This window comes from Lactuca virosa, chromosome 4, assembly GCF_052849685.1.
Source record: "Lactuca virosa cultivar CGN04683 chromosome 4, Lactuca_virosa_CGN04683_v6, whole genome shotgun sequence".
In the NCBI taxonomy this organism is placed as follows: domain Eukaryota; kingdom Viridiplantae; phylum Streptophyta; class Magnoliopsida; order Asterales; family Asteraceae; genus Lactuca; species Lactuca virosa.
Genome location: NC_136429.1, coordinates 86,655,687 through 86,680,919, shown reverse-complemented (window position 1 = coordinate 86,680,919; position 25,233 = coordinate 86,655,687).

The following is a 25,233-nucleotide window of genomic DNA, read 5'->3' as shown; positions in this document are numbered from 1 at the left end:
TTCTAATGATTCTATCTTAAGCTTCCTATCCTCGAAACGTAATTTAAGACGACTCAAATCACTTTCCATATTCTCAATGGCTTTTATGGCAGACTCATAGGCTTTATAGATGATGTTCATATCTGATTGGATTTAGGTTAGATATGGTTCACAAAGAGATAAATCAAAATTATTATCAGTAATCATAGATTTTACCTATTGAACGATGCTTCGACCTGGTGGATCGTTGGTTGCCATGTAGCAGAAATTTTGCTCAGCATCTTCATCATCTCCTTTTGATCCAGATGACCAGTAGCCTCCATCGCATTCGATCATTTATCTAGCCATTAGACACATGTTTCTACCAGAGCTCACATCATCTTCATCTCCAGATGACCAATACCCTTCCACATCTCTTGATACAGTGACGACAAACGCTTTTTCACTTTCATCCATTTCTTGGGCTCGGCGGGCATTGTATGCAGAGTCCTTGATCTTTGCTTTCTGTGTGGCTTCAGCCATAGAATCTTTGGCAAAGTGATTTCCATGACCAAACTTATGACAAACTACCTTTGGTTTGTTTGATTTCGGATTATCATGAGATTCTGAAGAGTGACTTGTTGTCGAGATGTTTGGTTTGTAGGCAGGTGGGTTCTTTGAGGGTTTAGGAAATGGTTGGGGATTACTTTGATGAGGATCTTGGATACGCATGTGATATGGTTTGTGAGTGGGGTTCCATGGTCGCTTGTATTTCATGGACATGAAAGCAAACTCTTGCTGAAAGAGAAGTTTGGAGTCCATCTCTTTAGGGTCGAGGTCTCCATCAAACTGATAGGTGGAATTAGCAAGAACAGGTAGAGCTGGTGGAGAGGGTTGAACAGATGGAATGGGTGGGATAACAAATTTGAATGGGTCCAAAACAGAGGGGTTCGAGACTTGAGGATCGAAAGAACTAACAAGAGCCAGAGGACCTCCTGAGAGTTCTCTCAACGTTTGTGCAATGTTTGATTCATGACCTTGAAGATCATCAAACAACTGGTAAAGTTTCAGCTTCTTCAAAGATCCCTTACTCTGAAGACATGATTTCACATTTCCCCATCCTTTACCAAGACTATTGATGGACTTGAGATTGTATTCTAGTGGAGTTCGGACAATCCCATGTTTTGTCATGTTGTAACGACGATTCAGTACCTGTTAGAAGCCGGGGCAACTGATTCACCGGGAGTAGTGATGAAGGTATCGAACTCGTTGACGACCAAAGTTAGACGCTTATCCTTCATGTTTTCTGATCCCTCGAACAGGTCTTGGAGAGTGTCCCAAATTGATGGGTTTTGCGCATTCTAACACTCCTAAGTGTACATGCAACCCTAAATACCTTGGATCTATGTTTTCTCTATTATACATGCAATTATGAACTTTCCAAGGTATTACCATATCTAGCATACAACACTTGATACTTGGGTAATCAAATGGATATAATACATACATTTGTTTGATGTAGCTTGTCTCCATGAAGCTTGAGTGCCTAGTGCCCCAAGTGTGACACCTCAAATGGTTCACACAACACCAAATGCACATGGAATGACTTGAGAGAAATGGAACACTCCTTGAAATCGTCTAGCCCTCATATTCACACATTAGTGCACGATTTCTTGAGCCATGGGATTCTTTTATATGGTGGCTATTAGGGTTACACCATGTAACTCATAACTTTACCCATTCCTTATGCTCCATGGATTTTAACCTCCATGGAGTATCCATGGGTCACCCCATGGACTTAGTCCAACATAAGAAATCTTGGATCACAAGCCCACATATATAAGAATGAATGATTTACACAATCAACCCATATATTTAATTAGTCTCCTTTTGATCACTTAATTAATTCCAAATTAATTCTTGATCAATACTAATTAAATAACCTTATTAATATATTAGAACTTATAATATATTAACCAACCTTAAGTGTTATTTCTCTCATTATAGTCTATCCAAATGCATGATGCCATGCAACCCAAATGGACCATGCCGGGTCGGGTCAAGTCTTACCAATTATAGTTATGCACTTAGACATTAATCCAACAGTCTCCCACTTGGATAAGTCTAAAACTATTATTGCGTACGACTTCAGGAACCGATCAACAATCGTAGCTCTCAAAAGCTTCTGTCGAACTCTGACCTTGTCGATGAACTCTGACCTTTGTCAATGACTTGTCCATTAGATAAGGGATCATATATTCCTCCATTCTAGATATCATATGGACTGAGACATGGATTATCAATCATTCTCTCTGTCCATTTGTTGTTTCCCGATTTCCGATTCATGATGACTGACTGATTGAACAAATCAAATCAGTCCTGGCTTGGCCAAGCACTCACGTGTATCATCTTTAAATCATCGAGGGGCCCACATATATCGCTTTTATCCCGAAGGTAAAAGGAATGGATAAACTTCGACTCATATGGCTTGTTCTACTACTTGTTGAATCATACACAAAGGCACGTTTTATAACATCGAGTTACCGAATGCATTTTCGTGCAATCAATGTACAACCAACTCATAGTAACAACTCATATCTCTAGGTTTGAAGAATATAAGATATTATCGTCTCATGATCACTCGTGATAAAATCCATGAAGTGATTCAAATGAGCGCGGGTTGAATCCAATACTCAGAACTTATGAGCACTCATGAGTGTTGTAGCACCACTTTGTCCACCAACTTGGACCTCTACAAACCAACCCATGGCACTCTTGATTCATATCTACTTCCAACATATGACCGACTGTGGATGGTTTGAATAACTTAATCATTCAGGAAGAGCGACTTAGTTATTCTGGAAGTCAAAACATGCAAAGTGAAACACAAGAATAAATGAATCAAATATGGTATCAAACCCTATAAATATAAATAAACACTTTTATTTATCACCATACTGATTACTCATTATTCATTGTTTCGGTTTTATCAACTTTATACTTGAATTAAAAACACTAGTTGTCCCATGCTCCAAGCATGTACACTATGTTTTTCTTAAACAATAGCTTTGCCATACACCAAGTATGCACTCTATGTTTGTCTATGATCCTTACTTTGTGAAATAAACCAATTGAACATAATTTCAATGATTCTAATTTCACACTCCCAAATCCTTATCGACAAATGTGAGAATTTTAAATTCCTATCATTTATCGAAATATGTTTAGATTTTAAACTTATATGCACTGACCCTCCTGTAATGAATATGTACAAAGTCACAAAGACTTGTCAACAGTCATTATAAGGTATTCCAATGGAGATCAACTCCATGGAAACTAAGTCTCATATTCAAAGTACATTGCTTTGGACATGCTTCTTGCATTAAGTTTTCTAATCTTACACAGATAACTTCCACCTATGGAGACAACTCCATATTCTCATTTTGACTATCACTTCTGAATAAGAGATGCCTCTTTTCAGAATATGTCAATATGGTCCTTCCAAAATTAGCACTATACTTCCAACTGTCCCTGAGCAACCAATCTTTGGTAAACCTCAGATTGTCCTCGACAATTGCTTAATCATTTTAGTCATATACATTTCTAGACCTTTTCCCTTCTTAATGCCTCTGGGCATTTGGAAAAATTTAGAAATGACAAATATTATAGCACATGCATTCGATCCTGTACCCAAAGCAAATGGTACACGATTCATGATGTCTCACATAAAGACATGATTCTAGACCAGTCTTTTGCTACAATATTTTTATTTGCCATGTTTTCAAAATTTGACTATGAAGAGGGATGCCGTAATCATAATCGAATTTTGAGAAGGCAATATATAGAATTTCCTTAAGTTGAACCAATCCAACATGAAATTCATATATATATTCTTGACTAAAGATGATTAAGGTCTCAATCTAAGCCTTTAGAACTGAAATGAAGTATATCCTCTCCCTTAATTATAGCAAAACAACTTTTTCAATCCCTGTAGCCTCACGAATTGAAACTTTTGTTTTCTATAATTAACATTGCTAACTTTCAACACTAACAATAATTATCATGCTCCCACTAACATGATGATTATTAGCATAACACTTATGCTCCCACTAGCTTTGACATGTACTCAGAAATCAGTTGGACTTCTAGAAATCAATACTTTATTGACTTCCTTACCAAAGTTCAGATTTCTGATACGAGATGCTTTGATAAAACTTTATCAAAATCATACACCTTTCCTTAGATAGCATGCATGTGTGTCTAAACAATTTCAGAACTATGAAAAGGGATGCCGTAATCATAGTCTCAATTGTTTAGACCTTTTGCCATCTGCTTCAAATCTACTTGGTGGAAGTGTTTCCTCACCATCATTTTCATGAATCGGAGAGAAACCTTATGACCCTTAGATTTTATGGTGTATGTGTTCTTATCCATGTGAATCGTCAAAACCATAGTCACAAGACAAGGATAATGACAAATCCAAACTCATATGGAATGAACTTATGCAATCTTAACTTCTTGCCACCTGACAGTACAGGGCCTGCCGTTGCTTCCAAGTTGTTATGCAACCAATTGAGAACTTTCAGAACTTCTATGCAAAGCCAACTTTAACTGGAATGGGCATAGAATATGTCAACATGATAGGTTATAAACCTCAAGTCGTGTGCTAGTGAAGAACCTCAGGTTTTATTCTTGATTAGTTCTTGAAATTCTTTTTAGGATCTTTAAGACTCCCACTGTCCTCTTGACATATAAGACTATCTTGCCAAATATTCAAGAGATAGTGCAGATTCTTTATCAAGACAAACACTTCACACAATTGGCCTTAGTTGGTCTTTGTTTAATCCAAAACATCACAACTTACCAACTTCAAATGTACAAGAGTAGGACACTTTTACTCTTACATTTGACAAGTGTTATAAACCTTTCTTTAAGATATGTCACTCAACTTATAGTCTTGGAGTATGACTCTAAGACTTGTTTTGATACGAAGTATGACTCATCTTCTTGATTTAACCATTTCAACAATTCATGACTCCTCTTCTTAGTCATAAGAATGCACTAAGATGTCCTTAGAAGACCAATTGTGACGTGGTTCTTTAATCATTAAGATGATCACAAAACATGATACTAAAGTACTCTCCCATCTTTTCAGATTTGAGAAACTTTTATCTGTCTGCCTAATTTGATTCTTCCCATTCGTTCTGCCATACATTGAGACTTTTCCAATGTTTCAGAATTATACTTAAACTTGTAAGTATAACCATATTTACTAAAATTTAGTAAATCATGACGAATAGTCTTAACGAGCTTTGTGGTGGACTTGACCAGTGCACAAGAATGTGTACTCGATCCCTTTAGTCCTTAACTTGACTCACACATCCATGTGAACAAGTCTTAATTTTCCAATGCTTGAAAGTTCTCATTCATCATACTATTCAACTTGCATGATTCCAAGTTTCTATCCAACTGAAGCCTTGGGAATGAGAATCTTTCCTTATTTGGTAAATTATGACACTACCACAAACGAAAGAATCAAGTCCATTTTTTTTTTCAAATATTGCTATCAATGGAATCATATAAACAACCATTTTTCACAAATACCACTTGTAAGGATATTAAAAATAATATGAAATTAAAAACTTTTATTTTATTTCAAAACTTTGCGGAAAAAACTTATCCTTATAGTGCAAATGCATACGGGAAAACTTGTTGTTATCTATTCCTAAGCAATATATCATAACTCCTAAGTAACAGCTTCAAAATTCTGATGCGATCGAAATCCACCTACGCGATCAGAATCAGCATATACTTCCTTTAAGCTTTCTCTCTATTCTTTGATTCTTAAAACATCAACATGTGACCCAGTCACATCATGTAATGAGGATCTTAGAATAGAAACTTAACAGAGTTAGATAATGGGCTCTACCTGAAGTAGAGTCAGACTTATTGACTTTAACATCCTTAGGTAAACTTGGCAACTTTGCAATCAACGCCCCTTCCTTTGGCAAAATAAACATATGGACCCTTTGGTAATGGGACTATCTCAGACTTAGCCTTTCTCCTTACCATTTGGTCAACCGGGTTGACTATGGCCAATCCATTTCCATTGGGAAGAGAATGCTATTTTTGGATTTCCAGTGTCACCATTGTCACTGTCCATAAAGTTTTTGGGAAGTTGATCTTCTAATCAAATTTGCTTTACTATCGTTCCAAATCATTGCTGATTCAGCAACACCAAGCAAATAGATATGATCATTAAGGTTCATGTCATAGTCTGTTTCATAGTAGTCCCAAAGGAACCCACTATGTGACTTAGAAAGTGATTGAACATCCAACTTTCTCAAGACTTTGACACCCAACTCTCCCAGCTTGTCAATATGTGACTTCATCTCTAAGATGTGATCACACATAGACCTTGCTTGCCATTAGGGCTTGAGTGACCTTGAACTTGTGGGTTAGGGAGAATAATTGGAGGAGGTGGAGGAAGTAAAGTTCCAAGAGATTTAGGAAGATCATAGATGTCTGAACTAGACATCTTTTGGGAGATATTCAAGATAGTTGATCTAAAGTCCTTAATATAACACCCAATATGAAATATTAAGGCTAGGATCCAACAACCTATTTATAACTGCAAGAGGGATGCCGTAATCCGAGTTATAAAATAGTTGAAGGTAGGTAAATGACGATTTACCAATTTCCACCTTGAAAAACGAAATAATGTAATTAGGTTTTTAATTGGATTTGAAACTCCTAGATCTTTTGAGATTCATTGAACTTTTCAATGGCATGTTTCAATCTCGAGTGTGCCCTTCAGGTTTTGTGAGTGGGATGCCGAGGATCACAAAACAAGGTGTGAAGTAACCATGCAAATATACTTGGTACCCTTAATATTTACCCCTCAATCGATGTGCCGGTTAACCACACGAGCTCCACCGATACTATGATAAATATTAAGTTACCCTTTGCCTACTTTGTTAAATCCAGGTTAGTGTGCCGGTTAACCACACACGCTCCACTAACGGTTTAAACAAAGTGCAAAGTGTAATTTCATGGATTAGCACCTTATTCACATTTTCCTAAGTAACTAAGATTGGGAATTTATAAGTGTTTAGTTACTTAGTATTTATCATTAATACTTTTAATGAAGGGAGAATTATAGTCCTTGTCCTACCCGTTCGGCTAACGACCCTCCACCAGTCAAGGAAGCGGTGGGTGAGAGTGGACACCCATTAAACTGCCATTTTATAGGCAGTAACCTTATACCCCCCTTATAGACCGGCTTCGTGAATGAGGCCTACTAACGGTAAGACTGACTTGCTCTTATACATATATTTATTATTAACTTATAATACTATAAAGTATAAGGATTGAATTTTAACTTTTAAAATTCTAAGGGCTAACTTGGAATTAAAGTATTCATGGGGAAAACTTTACAAATTCCAAAACTTGAGGGCAAGTTTTGAAAATATTCAAAACTAATTAATTCCATAACTTATGTGTTTAAAGTAGTTTTAATTAAAAAAAACTCTTCAAGTTCCATAACTTGAGGACAAGTTATGGAAGACTTTAAACTAATAAAAGAATGTAACTTTTCTTTATTTTTGTAACTTATGGAACTAATTAAGGTTACACATTTTATCATTTAATGAAGTGACTCTTGAACCTCCATAACTTGAGGACAAGTTATGGAGTCATAAAACCATTTAATGAGGACAAGACTCTTCATTTTTGTAACCATTGCCAACTTTTTATGAAACTTAAGGACAAGTTACACAACTTGAAACTTAAATGTGACTTTTCATATAACTTGAGGACAAGTTACACAAACACATTTTAGAATCAACTCTTAGATTAAAATGGATTGAAAACACATAATCAATTAACTTTTCTATTAATCTAATAAACTCATATGAACAAAGATAATTCACATCAAATTTTTTTTTCAAGTAATTAGCATAACTTTTAAACTAATACAATTCGATTTTTCAGCTAATTTTGCAAGTATAACAAGAAAACAAGCCTTGGCTCTGATACCACTGATGGGTTTTGCGCATTCTAACACTCCTAAGTGTACATGCAACCCGAAATACCTTGGATCTATGTTTTCTCTATTATACATGCAATTATGAACTTTCCAAGGTATTACCCTATCTAGCATACAATACTTGATACTTGGGTAATCAAATGGATAGAATACATACCTTTGTTTGATGTAGCTTGTCTCCATGAAGCTTGAGTGCCTAGTGCCCCAAGTGTGACACCTCAAATGGTTCACACAACACCAAATGCACATGGAATGACTTGAGAGAAATGGAACACTCCTTGAAATCGTCTAGCCCTCATATTCACACATTAGTGCATGATTTCTTGAGCCATGAGATTCTTTTATATGGTGGCTATTAGGGTTACACCATGTAACTCATAACTTTACCCATTCCTTATGCTCCATGGATTTTAACCTCCATGGAGTATCCATGGGTCACCCCATGGACTTAGTCCAACATAAGGAATCTTGGATCACAAGCCCACATATATAAGAATGAATGATTTACACAATCAACCCATATATTTAATTAGTCTCCTTTTGATCACTTAATTAATTCCAAATTAATTATTGATCAATACTAATTAAATAACCTTATTAATATATTAGAACTTATAATATATTAACCAACCTTAAGTGTTATTTCTCTCATTATAGTCTATCCAAATGCATGATGCCATGCAACCCAAATGGACCATGTCGGGTCGGGTCAAGTCTTACCAATTATAGTTATGGACTTAGACATTAATCCAACACAAATATCTTTAGTAGATTTGCACAACTTAATGTACTCAAAGAGAGAAGGAGGAACACCGAACACCATTTCGGAAAACGCAACTTGATCTGCATGCAATTTTTCGATGTCTGTAGCAGTGAGAGGTGCCTGATGCTATTCATCTTGGCCCAAGAGAGTTGCAGCAGCATATTTTACGGTTTGTTTGATTGGAACATGTGGACCTTCTTTCACGGATCTCCATATTTCTTCACCTTTTTCCTTACCAAGTAAGAACCTTTCCATTCTGACTTCCAGTGATCATACTCTTCAACAACTAGCAGTGGGGCACGAGAAGGGCAACCCATGCTATTTTCTATTTGCATTGAATACATTTGTTGAGAATTAGGAGTAGCCATTGAAGTTAAGATATTAGAGCAGAAGCGGTATTTAAAAGAACTTTTATCCTAAACACAGAAATGATTGAAATACCAAGGTAATTTCAGATCAACTATAATATGTTCTTATGGATTCAAAGGACAACCAATCAAGCTCTGATACCAATTGTGAGTACAAGATTCAATGCGCAAGGACAAGGTTTGAAAACTCAAACCTTAAGTTAATCTTTAAGATCAACGTCTGCTCTTAATATAAAGTTCTAGTCGAATCTTGTAAACAAGTTAGGACTTGAAGAAGATATTCAACAAAGTGTTCAAGTAATAATTGAAGGAAACTTAGAGTATAATCGATGCAAAGATATTTAAGGAACAAGAAGAATGTTATGAAAGAGCTTTGACTTGAAGGTAAAGTGAAAGTGATGCGAAGAGAATAATTGCTATTCTTGGATTATAACTTTGAATTGTTCACACACTTGTAAATGGCAAAACATTCACTCCTTATATAGTGGAGGAGGAACATAGTACAAACCGAGAAACATTCCTAGGACTGTATAATAATCAGTGTTTGACAAACTTATATCTAAAAGATACAAAAAAAGTCCTATGAACTGTTACATCAACAATAAGAAAAAATGCATTAAATGCTTAAACAGACTTCTGATCTCGGAATTGCCTTGATCTTGGATTGATCTTCATCTCAGAACTTCACCATAATCTCGGATTGGGCTGACATCAGAACTTGATTGCTTGTGATTGCTATAGGTTCACTTTTCATGATTCAACACCTTAAACAATAAACTAAAACTGTAAGCCAAATCTTAGTGAGTTCCCCCAAAGTACCAGCACACATAATCTATATCAACATATACTGGGTCCACATCTAACATATTGGATTACCCCCGAGTCTAGAATATGAGTTTGGCTTGCCTAACAGGCCCATAATTCATATCTGGCTTGCTCCCGAGCCGAAAGTATAAGTATGGCTTGCCATCCTGGCCCACAGCTTATGTCTGGCTTGCTCTCTGGTTTGTTGGCTACCACACAAAGTAGTACTACATCAACCTAACCATACTTTGTCGACATATAGATAACACATAACATATAACCAACAGATAGATAAACATATAACATGGAGATCTATAGACCACTATCGCATACTACATCCTATTTACCAGGATACTGATCTACAGATCTCTAAAACATATCAACATCTTCTAAAGCATGATACACAATCTAGCGAGCCGGTAAATAGCTGAATAAATCTCTGCTCCGGATACCGACTCTACCCGTCACCTGCCTTCGACCCACAAGGACAGTGAGGAAAACTCACCTTTCAGTCCGAGTAAATAGCTGAATAAATCTCTGCTCCAGATACCAGCTCTACCCATCACCTATTATTCAAATCGTAGCCCAACTTAACTTATTACCGAATACCCAAAATACCCTTTGGTCAAAATCCTAGTCAAACTCCAAAAAGTCAAAAGTCAAACTTGGTCAACAGTCTTGAGTATGCCAAATGTACTCAGCTTGTACGCTAAGCGTGCACAGCTTGACCAAAAAAATAGGCTGCTTGACCATGAACGCCCAACGCTCCTACGGAACGCCCATCGTTCACGATTATGTCATTTCCTTTCCATTAAGAGCTTAATCTTTAAGATCTTTTGTCCATAATCCAGATCCAACCCTAAAATAACGTCCTTAACCATAAAATTTCCAACTTTATGGTCTTGCATGACCATTAAGTGCCTAAAAAAAATCTAACTACTTAACCCATTAAGACCTTGTAACTCATGCATGGAAGGGAGATAATGATCAATACCACATTTTTATGCTTCTAAACACCCCAAAACGTCTGAAAGGGCGGCTTAAATGGATTGGAGTAGCTCATACTCAAAATGTAACGCCCGAAATCTTGAGGAGAAATTATTGAGAATAAAGCCATTTTCGAGTTGAACACGGCGTGTTGGAGGAACCAACACGGCGTGTTTAGGATGAAGGAATCACGAGGATTAAATGAACCAACACGGCGTGTTGAGGTGCCTCAACTCGGCGCGTTGGCATCTTGGAAGGAAACCCTAATTTTTAGGGTGTTGCACCCTATTTAAGGCCTTAAGTTCCTTTGGTTGGCCTCCTTATCAGCCTCCATTGTTATCAAAACCCTAAAACGAGTGGTAGCCTCCATTGTCAATCGATTGAGCATTGGAAGAAATTTTGGTGTTCATTTTGTGTATTGTGAAGGAGTTAGAAGATCTTGAAGTTGCTAAGCTTGGAGAAGGAAGTCTTGGATCCATAATCACTACCCATTTTGCAAGGAGTTTGAGGTATCAAGTTCTTATCTTGATGGCTAGATGCTTAGATCTCCCTTTTGGGTTTAATTGTTATGTTTTAGCCATAGTTTGGATGGATGATGGGATTAGGATGTCCCAAAGCCTTATTCTTTCAAATCTGGGGTTTTCATGGACCCTTTTGGCATAAAGGTGCCAACTTTATGGATTTAAGGGCTTAATGTATTCATTAAGTCCTTCATTTAGCCCTTTTTGAGCTTTTGAGCTCCTCCTAGTCATGCTTTAGCGTAAAGTTGGAAACTTTACGTAGCCTTCTAGCTTTAAGGGGCCATATCTGCATCTTGGGGCTTTGTATTTGATGATTAAGTGCTTAATCATTAAGTCCTCACCCTTTTTAGCCTAGGGTTTGGGTTTTGGACCCATTTTGGTGGTTCCTAGGGATAAAGTTGGAAACTTTACCCTTCTAGATGCCATTTTAATTGTGATCTGAGTGTTGAAGCTCTTAGATTCGATAATGTCAGCTTAATGTATTAAGATGTTATGTTTCTGATGAACTCGGCGTGTTTATTGATAAACACGACGAGTTGGCTCGGTTTTTCCCCGGCTTTGCAGTTAATGGAGAAACACAGCGAGTTGAAGGACAACTCGACGTGTTTGGTCAACTCAGTCCGTTGACCTTGACTTTTTGATTTTTTGTCTTTGACCAAGTTTGTCCTAAGGGGTACTTGAGGCAATCTGAATTGTATCTAAGGAAATTATGGGCTTAGGATAAGCCTCATATGGGGTTGGGCCCAATTTGGAAATTTGGGCCTTTGTGGATCTTTTGGATTTGGGCCTCAGTTTTGGTTCATGTTGGGTCAGGGGTAAAATGGTCATTTTACCCCAAGTATGGATGGTGGACCTTATAATGGAACCGAATTTCTAATTGGGTGTTATTTTTATCTGATAGATCTGAGGTGTCGTCAGGGCAACAACTAGGGATTTCTTACCGTGAGCTTCAGCATTCGAGGTGAGTCTCCTCATTGGGTTTAACGGGTCGAAGGCACCAATGTCGGCCCATGGTTTGTTATACTTAGTACGCCACTTGTCTGCGTGACTCTTACATGTGTTATATTTTTATGTATGCTATGTATCTTTGTGATTATTGCATATGTTATGTATTGATATGTTTATGTGTTTATATATTCATATGTTTATATGTTGCTGGGCGGGGCCCGATGACTTACAGATCTGTGTATCGAGCGGGGCTTGATGCTGGGCGGGGGCCGATGCCGGACGGGGTCCGATGCCAGTGGGGCCCGATGATAAGGCGGGGCCCATGTCACACCCCTGAACCAGACGACGGAAACGTCCGGGAGCTTGCGCGTGACTTCATCATTATAGTATCATCACATATATAATTGAAACATAGCATCATCATCACACATATAATATAACAACGTACATTGTTTACATCGAGTATTGTGTTTAAATATTACATGCCAAAAATATAAAAGTACGATGGAACAAAATATAACGAAACATCCATTACATTGTTCAGCTCAACCTGCTTCAGCGGTTTCCTGAGAATACAAGTTAATTTGAAAAGGTCAACATAAAAATGTTGGTGAGTTCATAAGCATGTTTTGAGAAAATGATTTGTATAACTTTGTAATCACATGAAAATCATGTATTTTCTTAAAATAGTTTAGCGTGTTTGTGTCCGATCTGGTATTAATGCATGTGTGTTTTTGTTTAGTAGAATCCCAAAAGTAAGTGAAGAGAATGTAAGGAGAATGTCCCCAGACAACCCTATGTTGTCTGTAAAAGAGAATGCTGCCATACTAACCCCCAAGGTTGAGTACCAGTGCGAGTATGTTCCTGAGTAATCCAAAGAGAAAAGAGAATGGTTTCCCGTAAATTTCATAACGTTAATTCCTCTAAGTGAGTCGTCATAACCATACTAAATAATGACAATATCGCCTGTCTTGGCGTTGGTGAGCGCCGTTGGAAAATAGAATAAGGTTACAGTCACCCCTAGACTGATGAAGTCTAACTGTAGCGAACAGATCAGGTGTGGGTGTCATCCCCGTATAGATCTATACACAAAACCCCTCTCTCCCTCCAAGAGACTCTGGTTATAACTATAGGCTACGATCGTACACTCAATAGGTGTCAACCAACACGTCTCACTAGATCCTTAATCGAATTTTGCGCGAAGAGAAACATATAAACTCATTCCGGGCCCAATGAACCATGTAAGCGGACCACTGAGTCTTACTAAACATATAAGTCATTTTCAGGTCCGAAAGGAATGAGATTATATAACATGGGCCCAAAATATATGTAAAAGGACAACTAAGGCCCATTTCACATGTAAGGTATTTATAGGCCCAAATAGCACGCAATTAGTATCCAAGGTCCGTTGCCTATGTTAATGGGTCAATGTGGCCCAATAAACATATAATTAGCATTCAAGACCTATCAAGCATATAAATGGGCTACTAAGGCCCAATCATCATGAAAATGAGAAAATTAGGCTGTTTGTTGTTATTTTTGCTAGTATTAGGGCCCGTTTGTTTACCTCTTATTGCCTCTTAATAAGAGGCAGATCTGAATCTTTACAACTCAGAGCGTTTGTTTGGCTCTTATTTTCACATCTTAATCTTAAAAATACATCTGACCGAATAAGTGTTGGGAGGAAGTCTGAAAAGAAAAAATTACACGCTTGTCCTCTATTCTCCTAATACCCTTCCATCGCTTGCTCTCCTCCATCGACGCCTCCAGCATCGATGCCTCCCATAACCATCGATTCCTTCCATGATCATCGACCCCTCCACCATCGACACCTGCGACCTCCATAATCCTCCCTGTCTCCAACGATCTCCTCTGGCAATCTCCTCCCTGCCTCCGACGATCTCCTCCGGCGATCTCCACTGTTCTCCTCTGCTATGCTCCTCCTTCCCCGCAACTGGTGTAGCCCTCCTCCTTCCACGCAATCAACAACGCTTCCCTAGAAACGAAATTCCTCCCTTCAGCCGCTCAAGAAGCTTGACATTGAAGCCCTAGATTGATCACCTCACAATTTAGCAGAAACAGGTTAGGCCTATGGTCGTCTTTCTCATACGATTAGCTTCATGTGTATCTTTATGTATCTATATTTTGATTGAACGAAAATCTCATCATGTATCTCAATTGCGATATGTTTCTATAAACTTGATAATTATTCAAAAGCAATTTGAATCATGTTTTGATTATTCAAAAGCAATTTGTATCTATATTTTGATTGAACGAAAAGTTGATCAGGTAAAAGCCAGGTAAAAATATGCATAACTGATAGATGGTTAAATTGACCTCTGTTCAATAGCCAGTGTTATGCATTATCATTTTTAGTTGCTATTTGATAATTAGATATCATAGGATGAATCCTTTGTTTGGTTGATATAGGTGTCTGATAATAACCGAGGTCTACAAAGGGAGGATGATAATGGAACACATTTATTATTTTTGATGTTGTTTTGGTTAATATTGGTGTTGTTCTTATGAATTTTGATGTTTTTATAAGTTTTGATGCTATTTTGGTGAGATTGGTGGTGTTGAAAAAATAGTTAAAAAGTAAAATAGACATTTTTGTTTTTATAGCATTGTACTTCCTATTTCTACCCAATTAGAATGATAGAATTGGTTATAGTTTTTAAAATACGATGTTTTAATAAGGAATGGTTGGAAGTACAATTTTATAATTGAAAGAAATGATAGTGAAGGGTAAAATGGTCATTTTTATTATTTAGCATAACAATTAAGAGGTTCCAACCAAACAGCATGTTAAAATTCAGATCTTAAAGATTCAGACCCTCTTAGAAATTCAGACCTCTTAAAAATTCAGATCTTAAAAATTCAGATCCTGCCAAATAGCCCCTTAGCCAAATTATTTACTAAAATAGCATGAAAAGCCCACTTTTTGTAAAAATGACATTCTTGGCCCAATAAGCCAAAAAATTTCAATGAAGGCCCAATCTTAGTAAAAATGACACTTTAGTCCCCATTTTGGACAAAACTTGTATTTATGGATAGTTTTTGGTAAAAATAACATTTTTAAATCATTTTTGTCAAAATATTATTTTTGGCTTGATTTTTGTGAAAATATACATTTTCGGCCCATTTATAGAAAATTTCATATTTTTGGCCCAAATGTTCATAATTTCGCAACTTTGACCCCTTTTTTATCAAAAATTTACATTTTTGACTCAACTTTCTTGAAAATGACAATTTAACCCACAAAAGACCAAAAATTACCATTTTTGGGCCCAAAACCGTGAGGAGCCCAATTAAGGCCCATTTGTAAAAATTTTACATTTTTGGTCCCTATAAGGTCTCAAATGTCGAGTTTAACCATCGTTTAGCAAATATTTCCTTTTGAACCACATACTAGCCGAGAGTTACATAAACAACCCATATTTTGTCATTTTTGTCATTTTTAGCCCTTTTTATGAAGTTTTCTTAAATTCAAGTATTTTTGATATATTTAAAACCTTTTTCTTGTGAGATATGTTGAAAGGAATGTTATGTTATACCAAAATCATCATCTTTTTAGTGGATCTTTTAGTTCATGAAATTTACAACACATAAACACATATGTAACCAAAGAAAACACACAAAATCATGCATACACACATAGATCTACACAAAACAACTTGTATTCTCCCCCAAAACCAAGTAAAAATCGAAAATAGGGGGTATGAACTCACTTTGGTTGATGGTTTCGGTTTAGAAGGAGATTTGGAAGAGTTTTCGGCCTTGGATGCTTCTTTGAAGAGGTTGTTGGAACCAAGCTAGTTCTAGGAAGCCATACACGAAAATGAAGTGTAAGAAGGAGGACTTTTAATGTAATGTTGGAAGGAAACAATAGAGTTTAACAAAACTTACCAAGTTAGTGAAAAACTTGCAAGAATCTCCTTGATACATAAATGAAATACTCGAAAATTTGAAGGGAAAGTGAGAGGATTTCTTTGAGTGTTTTTAGAGAGGAATGCTTGAGTTTGAAAATAAAATGGAGGTGGTGGTGGTTTTTGGCTCTATGGTCGTGACTAAGAAGAGAGAAAGAGAGGAGAGAGGTTGAGATATGATAGATGCCTTGAGACGTGAGATTGGTTGGTAACTTGAAGGATAATTAGCATGGAGAACCACAAGATAATTATGAGGTGGCACCTCAAAAATCATCCCATTTGTTTTTTTTTTGATGGGCCGAGAGATAGGAAGGAGGAAGGGAAAAAGAAAGTTTGGGCCCTTCCTTGACTTAGTTCGAAATCATGAGGCCCAAAACAAATATTTTTCGGCCTATTAGGCCTTTATGAGGGTTCACGGCCCAGTGATGTCCAAGGGTGTAGTTTACGGCCCATTAGGGCTTATGAAACTAGTTATGGCCCATCATGGCCCATTAGAAATAAGGTGGATCATTCTAGGACCATATGACCCAAAATACCTTAATTTCATGGATGTGGGTCCAATTAGAGCCCAAATAGGGTTCCTAGGCCAAAATTAGTCAAATTGAAAGTTCATTGGTCCATTAGACCCAATAAGAGAATCCTAGCCCATATTAATCCTGAACCGAGATTTTTAGGGTTTTCAATCCATAGTTGAACTTATGATATGTATTGTATTAGGTTTTGAACTTCATGTTAGCATATAGCATGATATTCACTTAGAGTACAAGTTCTACAATAGCTGATGTTTACATGGGAATAGAATTTCCTAGCTGAAAATGTTGGTTGTGCCGAAATTCTTTCAAAAGGTAGGATCATAAATGAGAGAATAAGTGAGGGTACTTCTGCTTCATTTGGTCTTCGCGTTCCCATGTGAATTCCGGTCCACACTTGGCGTTCCATCGATCCTTCACAATCGGAATGCGGCTCTGCTTCGTACGCTTCACTTCCCTATCCATTATCTCGACTGGTTCTTCGACGAATAGGAGATTCTCGTTTATTTTGAGCTCTTCTAAAGGAATGACAAGAGTTTCATCTGATAAGCACTTTTCAAATTCGAGACGTGGGACACATGGTGTACATTGCTGAGCTCTGAAGGTAGCTGCAGCTTATAAGCTACCAGACTAATTCGGGCAAGAATCTCGAATGGTCCGATGCATCGCGGGTTTAGTTTTCCCCGTTTCCCAAAACGGATCACCCCTTTCCAAGGAGAGGCCTTTAATAGTACTCGATCTCCGACTTGGAACTATAGGGATTTTCGTCGATTGTCAGCGTAACTCTTTTTCCGGTCACGCGACGCTTGGAGTCGGGCTTGAACTGGGATTATCTTTTCTGTGGTCTCTCGAATGATCTCTGGTCCTGTAAGGGTGCTGTCCGGTGATTTCCCTTTTGCCAGCTAGGTGTCCCCCACCTCAACCCAGCAGAGAGGCGATCTGCATTTGCGACCATATAAGGCCTCAAAAGGAGCAACCCTTATGCTTGTGTGATAGTTGTTGTTGTACGAGAATTCAATCAAGGGCAAGTGGGCATCCCATGACTTGCCGAAATCAATCACACCGGCTCGAAGCATGTCCTCAAGTGTTTGGATGGTTCGTTCGCTTTGGCCATCGGTTTGAGGGTGGTAAGTGGTGCTCATGTCCAGCTGTGTTCCCTTGGCCTTCTGGAGTGAGTGCCAAAATCGTGAGGTAAATCTACTATCCCGATCCGAGATTATAGATATCGGCACTCCATGGAGTCTCACGGTCTCTTTGATATAGATTCGTGTTAATCTTTCCATCTTGTATGATTCTTTTATTGGCAGGAAATGAGCGGATTTAGTTAACCTATCGACCATTACCCAAATGGCATCCCATCCATCTGCCGTCTTAGGTAGTTTGGTTACGAAGTCCATAGTAATCCTTTCTCATTTCCACTCGGGTATTACAGGCTGTTGTAATAGTCCTGAGGGCTTTTGATATTCCACTTTCACCTTGGCGCAAGTGAGGCACTTGCCCACGTAAGTGGCGATCTCTGCCTTCATATTCGGCCACCAATAATGTTGCTTAATGTCCAGGTACATATTATCCGAACCTGGATGGATGGAATATCGCGTTTTATGGGCTTCGTTCATGATCATTTCTCCGAATCCCCCAAGTTTAGGGACCCAAATTCTATTCATGAAGTAGTAAGTTGCATCCTCCTTGGCTTCAAAGTTCTTATCCATTCCATGAAGTGTTTCATTCGCGACGTTCTTCGGCTTCATTATGTAATATCCTGGGATCAGGTATATCTCTTTGTCCCTTCTTCTTTCCTTAAGTTGTCAATTTATTCCTTGATAAGATTATGTGATAATCGAGTACGTTGGGCGTACGGTAGTGTACGTTGCGTGTACTCGTGAGCGTGTTCTTGATGCGGAGGTCACCCAGTATGCTAGGCGTACCATAGGGTACGCTGGGCGTACTAGGCTCAGGATGAAAACCCTAAATGAGGGGTGAGCCCTGTATAAGGAAAATGATGGCCTCATTTCTGGCCACCATTTCCAGTCTCCAGCCCTCTCATAAACCCTAAATCACGTCCCTTGTGCTAAGAGTCCATTTGTGAGCTTGAAGTAACCTTGAGATATTCTTAGAGTGAAAGAGGTGCCTTGAAGAAGATAGAGTTGGAGAGCAAGCCTTGGATCTAAGCTTCTCTGAGGTTGAAGCATCTGCTGGAGGTAAAAAGCTCAAAGCTTTCTCATCTTTTTAATATGTGCATGTTTGGACCATTTTAGGGTTTTGGTCCCAAAGTTTGGAACTTTATGATGGATTTTTGAGCATTCTAACACTCCTATGGTGTACATGCAACCCTAGAAACCTTGGATCTATGTTTGACTATGATACATGCAAATAATTATTTTTCCAAGGTTCTTATCCTATCTAGCATGGCATGGGGAACTTGAATCAAATAAAGCTAGTAGAATTACTTACCTTGTAGTTGTAGTTGATTGCTTGGAGTTTTAGAGCCTAGCACCAATAGTGTGGAGGCCTCAAATGGAAATCACAAATCACCACAAACTTGGAACTTTGAGAGAATAGTAATCACCTTCTTGAAATCGGCCCTCTTACTTTACTCACCACAACTCATGTGATTTCAAGAACCAAAGCCTCCTTTATATAGTGTGGTGGATTAGGGTTACATTCATGTAAACCCTAATACCCATGTCTTTTCATTTCCATGAGATCCATGGGTTAAAGCTCCATGGAGTATCCATGGACTTTCCATGCAAGCCTAGCCCATTCCAAATAAGCATTAGCCCATACTATATAAATACAAGAGCCCATATTTAATTAGTCATACTTTTGATCTCTAAATTAATTCTAGATTAATTATAGATCAATACTAATTAAATAATATGATTTTATATTAATATATTAGGACTTATAATATATTAATAAATCATAACTTATACTATTCTCAAACGATTATCCATAAATTGTTCGGGTGAAGTGCAACCCAAATGGACCATGCCGGGTCGGGTCAAGTACATACCAAATATAGTTATGGACTTAGACACTATATCCAACAGTCTCCCACTTGGATAAGTCTAATAACTATGGTTGCAAGTATGACTTCAGGAACCGATCAGCAATCGTGGTTCTTTAAACTCTGTTGAACTATGAAGCGCCATTTTAGATAAGTGATCATATAATCCTCTGTTCTAGATATCAGCCGGACAAATACATGGAACATGGTCTTGCTTATTATCCAGAATTTGTTTCCCGATTTCCGGTTTGTTTGACATAGAACTTAACTGAACACATCAATTTAGTTATGACCGGGTCCGATACATAGGTCAAAACAAAATCATCGAGGGGCCCAGATATCGCTTCTAATCCTAGAAGGAACAGATAAACTTCGACAAATATGTTTGCTCTACTACTTGTTGAATTACACACAAAAGCACGGTTTATAACATCGAGTTACCAATGCGTTTTCGTGCAATCAATGCATAACCAACTCATAGGCAACAAATCATATCTCTAGGTTTGAAGACTTATATGATATTACCGTCTCACGATCACTCGAGATAAATTCCATGAAGTGATACAAGTGAGCGTGGGTTGAATCCAATACTCAGAACTTATGAGCACGCATGAGTGTTGTAGCCCCGCTTTGTCTAACATCTTAGACCTCTACAAGCCAACCCATGACAGTCTTGATTCATATCTACTTCCAACATATGACCGACTGTGGAGAGTTTGAATAATATGATATAAACCATAACATAATTATTCTGGAAGTCAAAACATGCAAAAAGAAATAATAATAAACGATTGACAAGAGATAGCAACACTTTACTCATAAATAACAGCTTTTATTTATCATCAAAGGTCAATTACATTTTACAAATTTCAAGATTATCTAACTACTAAAACTAATATCATCCTTCAGCCCTATGCTCCGAGCATGCTGGAGATGCTTAGCCCGAGTCAGTCCCTTCGTGAGGGGATCTGCTGGGTTTTCATCCGATGATACCCTCTTTGCCACGAGGATTCCTTCTTCTATTCGGTGTCTAATGAAGTGATATTTTCTGTCAATGTGTCTGGATCTCCCATGATCTCTTGGTTCCTTGGCTAAGGCAACCGCACTATTGCTGTCACAGAAAATCTCCATTGGCTCCTTTATAGCTAGTACAACTCCAAGGTCTCCGATGAAGTTCTTTAGCTATATAGCCTCCTTTGCTGCCTCGCTTGCTGCTATATACTCTGATTCACAAGTGGAATCAGCCACTGTCTCCTGCTTGGAACTTTTCCAAGTAATTGCCCCTTCGTTTAGAGTAAAGACCCAGGCCGACTGGCAACGGAAATTATCCCTGTCAGTCTGAAAGCTAGCATCACTGTACCCTACAACTCTCAAGTCCTCACTGCCACCGAGGGTAAGGACCCAGTCCTTAGTCCTCCGTAGGTACTTGAGGATATTCTTTACCGCAGTCCAGTGTGCCTTGCCAGGGTTCCCTTGATACCTGCTAACCATGCTCAAAGCAAAAGCTACATCAGGTTGAGTACACGTCATAGCATACATGATCGATCCTACAGCTGAAGCATAAGGTATTCGACTCATTTATGCTATCTCAGCCTCAGTACTAGGGCTTTGTGTCTTACTCAATCTGGCGTTACTCTGGATGGGTAACTCTCCTTTCTTGGAGTTATGCATGTTGAACCTTTTCAACACTTTGTCCACATAGGTGCTTTGACTAAGTCCAGTTATTCTTTTACTCCTGTTTCTCAAAATCCTTATCCCTAGGATATAGGCAGCTTCTCCAAGGTCCTTCATAGCGAAACACTTCCCAAGCCAGGACTTTACTTCCTGCAGGGTTGGGATGTCATTTCCTATCATTAGTATGTCATCCACATACAGTACCAAGAAGCTTACTATACTCCCACTAGCCTTGATATAGACACAAGATTCATCTTCACTTCTTGAAAAACCAAATTCTTTGAATTTCTCATCAAAGCAAAGATTCCATCTGCGAGGTGCCTGTTTCAATCCATAAATGGATTTCTCGAGCTTACACACTCTATTGGGGTACTCTGTACTGACAAAACCCTATGGCTGAACCATGTAAACATCTTCAGTCAACTTTCCATTAAGGAAAGCAGTTTTGACATCTATTTGCCATATTTCATAGTCATGAAATGCAGCAATGGCTAACAGAACCCTAATAGACTTAATCTTGGCCACTGGTGAAAAGGTCTCATCATAATCAACTCCCGGAGTTTGAGAATAACCCTTTGCAACCAGTCGTGCCTTATAAGTGTGTACATTACCATCCATGTCGGTCTTCTTCTTGAAGATCCATTTGCACCCAACTATCTTACGATCTGGTACATTGTCAACCAAGTTCCAAACTTGATTGTCATACATGGACTGTATCTCGCTATCCATAGCCTCTTTCCATTTAGCAGCCTCAGGGCCTGCCATGGCTTCCGTGTAGCTGTTAGGCTCATCCAGATTTGCCAGTGTGTTATCACTGATAAGTGTCTCACCTTCTGCAGTAATATGGAAACCATAATAATGCTCAGGTGCAGTCCTAACTCTGGTGGAACGCCTCAGAGGTATAGATTCTTCAGTCTGCTCAACAGGAGTTTCCTCCTCAGGTTGAGTGCTAGGGTTTGAAGTTCCTTCACCACTTGACTCTTGAATTTCCTCAAGGTCAATTTTCCTCCCACTGTCTCCTTGGCTCATGAATTCTCTCTCTCGAAAGAATCCTCTTCTTGCTACAAAGACCACATTATCACTAGGTCTGTAGAAAATATAGCCAAAGGATTTATGTGGGTAGCCGATGAAAATACACCTTTCGCTTCGGGGTTCGAGCTTATCGTGAGTCTCGCGTCTCACGAAAGCCTCGCAACCCCAAATCTTGATGTGGTCTAGATTGGGAACTTTTCCAGTCCACATCTCGTGAGGTGTTTTGGCAACCTTCTTTGTAGGGACTAGATTAAGGATATGGGCGGCAGTCTCTAAGGCATACCCCCAAAATGAGATTGGTAGCAAAGCTCGACTCATCATGGAACGAACCATGTCCAATAAGGTCCGATTGCGCCTCTCAGCTACACCATTCAACTGTGGTGTCCTAGGAGGTGTCAATTGTGAGACAATCCCACATTCCTTAAGATAGTCAAGGAACTCAGTACTAAGATACTCACCACCACGATCGGATCGAAGCATCTTAATGTTCCTGCCCAACTGATTCTCCACTTCTTGCTTAAACGCTGTGAATTTCTCAAAGGTTTCTGACTTATGCTTGATTAGGTAGACATATCCATATCTACTAAAATCATCAGTAAAAGTCACATAGAACCGATTAGCATCTCTTGTGGCGGTTCTGAAGGGTCCACACACATCCGTGCGTATGAGGTCCAACAAACCTTCACCCCTAGCACAAGTGCCAGTCAAAGGTGACTTTGTCATTTTACCAAGCAAACAAGATTCACAACTATCATCTGACTTTAGCTCAAACGACTCCAAGACTCCATCCTTTTGGAGTTGGCCTATGCGTTTCTTGCTTACATGTCCAAGACGACAATGCCATAAGGATGCTTTATCTAAGCTAGTGGAAGAGTTAATACACAATACATTATTTCCTAGATTATCTACAACAGATACAGTTTCATACACGCCATCACAAGGTAATGCTTTAAAATAAAGAACATTATTAAAGAAAGCATCAATACTACCATTATTATTATCAAAATAAAAGGTAAAACCTTGTTTATACAATGCATGAAAGGAAATAACATTTCTTGCCATTTCTGGCGAATAATAACATTTATTCAAATCTAATGTAAACCCACTATTTAGCACTAAGGAATAAACTCCTATCTTGGTGACAGGTGAAGCTTTCCTGTTTCCCATGATCAAGTTTATCTTTCCCTGCTCCACATTCTCACTTCTTTTTAGTCCCTGCAAATCACAACATATGTGAATACCACAACCTGTATCAAGGACCCAAGACTTAGAATGAGGTGAGTTATTAGACAATATAGTGTATATACCTGCATGGTTGGGTTTTACTTTCCCATCCTTCAAATCTTGCTGGTACTTTGGGCAGTTTCGCTTCCAGTGCGACTTTTCATGGCAATAGAAGCATTCAGCCTCATTAGGGTTAGCAGAAGGAGTGACAAAACCTTTCTTGGTTTTGCTTGAAGAGGAGCCTTCAAGGGTCTTACCCTTGGTACCCTTAGAAGGGTTCTTTCTCTTCTTCCCTTTGCCATGCCCGATTGCCAAGACATTGGCCGCAGTTGGAGTAGGAGTAGGAGTAGTAACAACCGACTTACCCTTTAGACCACTTTCGGCGGTCTTCAAGAGTCCTTGAAGTTTGCTGAGGGTGACTTCTTCCTTGTTCATGTGATATGTCATGTGGAATTGATCATAACACGATGGCAAGGAGTGCAAAATGATGTCTATTGCTAACTCCTTAGGGAAGTTCACATTCAGCTTCAGTAAACGGTCCACATACCTTTTCATTTTCTGTATGTGGCCCGTGATGGGTTCACCATCCTTCATTCGGGTTGTTATCATGGAGGAGATTATTTCATATCGCTCTTAACGAGCACTTTGATGGTAGCGGTCCATCAAGTCCTGGTGCATCTCAAAAGGATAATAGTCCTCATAGGACTTTTGGAGCTCGGCTGTCATGGTGGCCATCATGATGCATGCCACTTTTGTAGCATCTCTTTCATGTACCTCATATTCAGCAAGCTCTTCAGGAGTAGCAGTTGGCTCGGGTACCTTCAGCTCCTTGTCGAGAACATATTCTTTGTTCTCATACCGAGTGACCATCCTGATGTTTCTGATCCAATCTGTAAAGTTGCACCCATCAAAGATGACTCTCCCACAAAGATTAATGAGAGAGAAGGAGCTAGTAGGGTTTGAGCCAGAAGCATTGTTATTGGAAGACATCTGAAAAGAAGAGGGAATAGATTAGATTAGATATAGAGATAGTCCTTAACAAAACACCCAAATGTAATATTAAGGTTAGGACCCAACACAATATTTTATAACTTAGAAGAGGGATGCCGTAATCTAAGCTATAAGATATTTGAAGGTAGGTGAATGACGATTCACCAATTTCCACCATGAAAAACAAAATATTTAATTAGGTTTTAATTGGTTTAGAAACTCCTAGATTCTTTGAGATTCATTGAACTTTCTTCAATGGTATGTTTCAATCTCGAGTGTTCCCTTCAAGTTTTGTGACTGGGATGTCGAGGATCACAAAACAAGGTGTGAAGTAACCATGCAAATTACTTGGTACCCTTAATGTATTACCCCTCAATCGATGTGTCGGTTAACCACACACGCTCCATCGATACTATGATAAACATTAAGTCACCCTTTACCTACCTTGTTA